This window comes from Oncorhynchus nerka, linkage group LG3, assembly GCF_034236695.1.
Source record: "Oncorhynchus nerka isolate Pitt River linkage group LG3, Oner_Uvic_2.0, whole genome shotgun sequence".
NCBI classification, from domain to species: domain Eukaryota; kingdom Metazoa; phylum Chordata; class Actinopteri; order Salmoniformes; family Salmonidae; genus Oncorhynchus; species Oncorhynchus nerka.
This window is the reverse complement of record NC_088398.1, coordinates 72,336,772-72,343,740: the sequence shown is the minus strand read 5'-3', so window position 1 is coordinate 72,343,740 and position 6,969 is coordinate 72,336,772.

The following is a 6,969-nucleotide window of genomic DNA, read 5'->3' as shown; positions in this document are numbered from 1 at the left end:
GTTACAGACAGAATAACGATCTGTACTGGTAACTGATCAACTGGTCTCTTTACTACCGTTACAGACAGAATAACGATCTGTACTGGTAACTGATCAACTGGTCTCTTTACTACCGTTACAGACAGAATAACGATCTGTACTGGTAACTGATCAACTGGTCTCTTTACTACCGTTACAGACAGAATAACGATCTGTACTGGTAACTGATCAACTGGTCTCTTTACTACCGTTACAGACAGAATAACGATCTGTACTGGTAACTGATCAACTACAGACAGAATAACAATCTCTTTAACTGATCAACGTTACAGACAGAATAACGATCTGTACTGGTAACTGATACTGTTCTCTTTACTACCGTTACAGACAGTAACTGATCTGAACTGGTCTCTTTACTACCGTTACAGACAGAGTAACGATCTGTACTGGTAACTGATCAACTGGTCTCTTTACTACCGTTACAGACAGAATAACGATCTGTACTGGTAACTGATCAACTGGTCTCTTTACTACCGTTACTTTCCAGACAGAATAACGATCTGTACTGGTAACTGATCAACTGGTCTCTTTAACGGATACTTCGGGATTTTAACAATGAGGCCCTTTATCTACTTCCCTGGAGTCGGATGAACTTGTGGATACCATTTGTATGTCTTGGTGTCCAGTATGTCCAGTAAGTTAGAGGTAGTTTTGCGAACCAATGCTAACTAGCGTTAGCACAATCCCTAGCATGCTAGCAAATACCCATAGACTTCCAGTCATTGTGCTAATGCTAGTTAGCATTGGCTCATGAAACTAGCTCTAACTTATTTTCTTCATACTGGAGAAGTAGATAAAGGTGCCTCATTGCCAAATTCCCGAATAATTCCAGAATAATTCCCGCATAATTTAATACAAAGGAATTTGCTGGATAAAAGCATCTGCTATGACAATGTAATGTATTCTGTGACCGTCATGCACTGAATCTCAACCGTCTGAGAAAAACAAGTAGCTGTTTCCCTTGTTACTTGGATGAACAGATCCGACCTTCTGTTTCCTTTTTCAGCTGACATCTTCAGTTCATATTTGAAGTTTTCTCGATAATAGCACTGAGCATTTGTCAGAACCCTGCATTTTTAGCTTGTTTTCAGTAGTGGTAGTACAGTGTGTAGAAACTTGCCCTCGCCAAGAAAAATCCTATAGGATTTTGTGTCACCTCTATCAGAATCCTATTGGACTCATTTTTGTCCTATTGGAAGTCAAAGTAATCCTATTGGATCCTATAGGATTTTGTGTCACCTCTATCAGAATCCTATTGGACTCATTTTTGTCCTATTGGAAGTCAAAGTAATCCTATTGGATCCTGTAGGTTTTTGTGTCACCTCTATCAGAATCCTATTGGACAAATTTTTGTCCTATTGAAAGTCAAAAGTAATCCTATTGGATCCTATAGCTTTTGTGTCACCTCTATCAGAATCCTATTGGACTAATTTATGTCCTATTGGAAATCAAAGTAATCCTATTGGATCCTGTAGGTTTTTGTGTCACCTCTATCAGAATCCTATTGGACTAATTTTTGTCCTATTGAAAGTCAAAAGTAATCCTATTGGATCCTATAGGTTTTGTGTCACCTCTATCAGAATCCTATTGGACTAATTTATGTCCTATTGGAAATCAAAGTAATCCTATTGGATCCTATAGGTTTTTGATCAGTCTTGAAGGATTTTTCCACCACAATGTTTTTCTTAATTTAATCCATTAAATTATAGTTTGTTGTCATTTGTTCCAGTACAATACAGCAACATCAATTAGAACATTTACATTGATCGGAAACAACAGTTCTATATTATTGTCGGTTTTATTCCACCACAATATTCAAGGCTGCAAGTTAATTTGCAGTACGACCACCAATACAGTACATCTTTTTTCAACAAAACACTCACTTGAGTTATTTGATCTGATTCTTATTAATGCAAATTCCTGTCATTTAAATAGACATTATAATATGGCATACAATATTATATACAATGTTACATTAACACAATTTTTTTTGGGGGGCTTTCCCCTAGAATTGACAGCATCTTTGCTAATTAAATTGTTAGGAACAGTAGCGCAAAGATATTAACATTTATTTTATTTAATATACAGCGCATTTGGAAAGTTTTCAGACCACTTGACATTTTCCACATTTTGTTACGTTACAGCCTTATTCTTAAGTGGATTAAATACAACATTTTCCTCATCCATCTATAAACAATACCCCATAATGAAAAAGCGAAAACAAATGTATAAAAACAAAAAACAGAAATACTTTAATTACATAAGTATTCAGACCCTTTGCTATGAGACTCAAAATTGAGCTCAGGTGCTCCCTGTTTCCATTGATCGTCCTTGAGATGTTTCTACAACTTGATTGGAGTCCACCTGTGGTAAATTCAATTGATTGGACATTATTTGGAAAGGCACACACCTGTTTATATAAGGTCCCATAGTTGACAGTGCATGTCAGAGCAAAAACCAAGCTGTGAGGTAGAGGGAATTGTCCGTAGAGCTCCAAGACAGGATTGTGTTGAGGCACAGATCTTGGGAAGGGTACCAAAACATTTCTGTAGCATTGAAGGTCCCCAAGAACACAGTGACCTCCATCATTCTTAAATGGAAGAAGTTTGGAATCTCCAAGACTCTTCCTAGAGCTGGCCAACCTGAGCAATTGGGGGAGAAGGGCCTTGGTCAGGGAGGTGACCAAGAACCCGATGTTGTCTCTGACAGAGCTACAGAGTTCCTCTGTGGAGATGGGAGAATGTTCTAGAAGGACAACCATTTCTGCAGCACTCTACCAATCAGGCCTTTATGGTAGAGTGGCCAGACAGAAGTCACTCCTCAGTAAAAGACACATGACGCTGGGAGTTTGCCAAAGGGCCCCTAAAGACTCACACCATGAGAAACAAGATTCTCTTGGCTGATGAATCCAAGATTGAAGTATTTGGCCTGATTGCCAAGCGTCACGTCTGGAGGAAACCTGGCACCATCCCTACAGTGAAGCATGACGGTGGCAGCATCATTCTGTGGGATGCTTTTCAGAGGCAGGTACTGGGAGACTAGTCAACATCAAGGGAAAGATGAATGGAGCAAAGTACAGAGAGATTCTTGATGAAAACCTGCTCCAGAGTGCTCAGGACCTCAGACTGGGGGCGAGGTCCCAGTACACAGCTAAGACAACGCAGGAGTGGCTTCGGGACAAGTCTCTGAATGTCCTTGAGTGGCCCAGTAGAGCCCGGAGAGACCTGTCTGGAGAGACCTGAAAATAGCTGTGCAGCGACGCTCCCCATCCCCATCCAACCTGACAGAGCTTGAGAGGATCTGCAGAGAATAATGGGAGAAACTCCCCAAATACAGGTGTGCCAAACTTGTAGCGTTATACCCAAGATGACTTGAGGCTGTAATCGCTGCCAAACTTGCTTAAACAAAGTACTAAGTAAAGGGTCTGAAACCTTATGTAAATGTCATATTTCAATCTTATTTCAATGTCCACCTCCATAGGTAATTGTCTAAGAGGTTTGGAGGATGGGTGCTCCATATGTTAAGTAGCCAAGTTAACTACACTCTTAGAAAAAAGGAAAACAGTTTTTGGTTCCATGTAGAATCCTCGGTGGATTCTATCCTATATGATGCTATCCTATATGATTCTATCCTATATGGTCCTATCCTATATGATTCTATCCTGTATGGTCTTATCCTATATGATTCTATCCTATATGATGCTATCCTATATGGTCCTATCCTATATGATGCTATCCTATATGGTCCTATCCTATATGATGCTATCCTATATGGTCCTATCCTATATGATGCTATCCTATATGGTCCTATCCTATATGATGCTATCCTATATGGTCCTATCCTATATGGTCTTATCCTATATGATTCTATCCTATATGATGCTATGCTATATGGTCTTATCCTATATGATTCTATCCTTTATGGTCCTATCCTATATGATGCTATCCTATATGGTCCTATCCTATATGATGCTATCCTATATGGTCCTATCCTATATGATGCTATCCTATATGGTCCTATCCTATATGATGCTATCCTATATGGTCCTATCCTATATGATGCTATCCTATATGGTCCTATCCTATATGATTCTATCCTGTATGGTCCTATCCTATATGATTCTATCCTATATGATTCTATCCTGTATGGTCTTATCCTATATGATTCTATCCTATATGATTCTATCCTGTATGGTCTTATCCTATATGATTCTATCCTATATGATGCTATGCTATATGGTCTTATCCTATATGATTCTATCCTATATGGTCCTATCCTATATGATGCTATCCTATATGGTCTTATCCTATATGATTCTATCCTATATGATTCTATCCTTTATGGTCCTATCCTATATGGTCCTATCCTATATGGTCTTATCCTATATGATTCTATCCTATATGATGCTATGCTATATGGTCTTATCCTATATGATTCTATCCTTTATGGTCCTATCCTATATGGTCCTATCCTATATGGTCTTATCCTATATGATTCTATCCTATATGATGCTATGCTATATGGTCTTATCCTATATGATTCTATCCTTTATGGTCCTATCCTATATGGTCCTAACCTATATGGTCTTATCCTATATGATTCTATCCTATATGGTCCTATCCTATATGGTCTTATCCTATATGATTCTATCCTATATGATGCTATGCTATATGGTCTTATCCTATATGATTCTATCCTTTATGGTCTTATCCTATATGATTCTATCCTATATGATGCTATGCTATATGGTCTTATCCTATATGATGCTATGCTATATGGTCTTATCCTATATGATTATATCCTATATGATGCTATGCTATATGGTCTTATCCTATATGATGCTATGCTTTATGGTCCTATCCTATATGATTCTATCCTGTATGGTCTTATCCTATATGATTCTATCCTATATGATGCTATGCTATATGGTCTTATCCTATATGATTCTATCCTTTATGGTCCTATCCTATATGGTCCTATCCTATATGGTCTTATCCTATATGATTCTATCCTATATGATGCTATGCTATATGGTCTTATCCTATATGATTCTATCCTTTATGGTCCTATCCTTTATGGTCCTATCCTATATGATTCTATCCTTTATGGTCCTATCCTATATGGTCCTATCCTATATGGTCCTATCCTATATGGTCTTATCCTATATGATTCTATCCTTTATGGTCCTATCCTATATGGTCCTATCCTATATGGTCTTATCTTATATGATTCTATCCTTTATGGTCCTATCCTATATGGTCCTATCCTATATGGTCCTATCCTATATGATTCTATCCTTTATGGTCTTATCCTATATGATTCTATCCTTTATGGTCCTATCCTATATGATGCTATCCTATATGGTCCTATCCTATATGATGCTATGCTATATGGTCTTATCCTATATGATTCTATCCTTTATGGTCTTATCCTATATGATTCTATCCTTTATGGTCCTATCCTATATGGTCCTATCCTATATGATGCTATGCTATATGGTCTTATCCTATATGATTCTATCCTTTATGGTCTTATCCTATATGATTCTATCCTTTATGGTCCTATCCTATATGGTCCTATCCTATATGATGCTATGCTATATGGTCTTATCCTATATGATTCTATCCTTTATGGTCCTATCCTATATGGTCTTATCCTATATGATTCTATCCTTTATGGTCCTATCCTATATGGTCCTATCCTATATGGTCCTATCCTATATGATTCTATCCTTTATGGTCTTATCCTATATGATTCTATCCTTTATGGTCCTATCCTATATGATGCTATCCTATATGGTCCTATCCTATATGATGCTATGCTATATGGTCTTATCCTATATGATTCTATCCTTTATGGTCTTATCCTATATGATTCTATCCTTTATGGTCCTATCCTATATGGTCCTATCCTATATGATGCTATGCTATATGGTCTTATCCTATATGATTCTATCCTTTATGGTCTTATCCTATATGATTCTATCCTTTATGGTCCTATCCTATATGGTCCTATCCTATATGATGCTATGCTATATGGTCTTATCCTATATGATGCTATCCTATATGGTCCTATCCTATATGATGCTATGCTATATGGTCTTATCCTATATGATTCTATCCTTTATGGTCCTATCCTATATGGTCCTATCCTATATGATGCTATGCTATATGGTCTTATCCTATATGATTATATCCTTTATGGTCCTATCCTATATGGTCCTATCCTATATGGTCTTATCCTATATGGTCTTATCCTATATGATTCTATCCTTTATGGTCCTATCCTATATGGTCCTATCCTATATGATGCTATGCTATATGGTCTTATCCTATATGATTCTATCCTTTATGGTCCTATCCTATATGATTATATCCTATAGAATACAATCCTAAAGTATAGGCTCCAAAATCTGATAGGATTTTTTGGGGATTCTAATTAGATGTTTATTTGATCCTATAGGATTTTTTGACTAGGGTGACATGACACTTTAGTTGTTCTGAGGAGTTATTCTAATTACAGCATTATCACCAAATATAACACAATAACACTGCAGTAGCCTACATTGAAAAAGAGGTGAGTTTTCAACACTTGCTCCTCACATACCGATATGTTTCTTGTCCAAAAGCGGCCCCATGTGTTTGTAATAAATACTCACACTCATCCCCCCTTCCCCCCTCCCTGCAGTGATGCTCGCTGTCTCTTTTTTAGAGTCCCTTGCCTCTGCTTTTTTTTTTTTACTTTCCGTTTTCGCAGGTCAGGTCATGTGATCAGGAAAAACTCAGGACCCTACTTGTAATCCATCTTTACACCAGCGATGGCTGGAGATGTACCAGAACCTGCTATATTAACATAATCAAATGATTCGAAAACATCACAACACTTTTTCAGTTTCTATTGAACCTCAATGCAATTAACTCAGCACCTTTG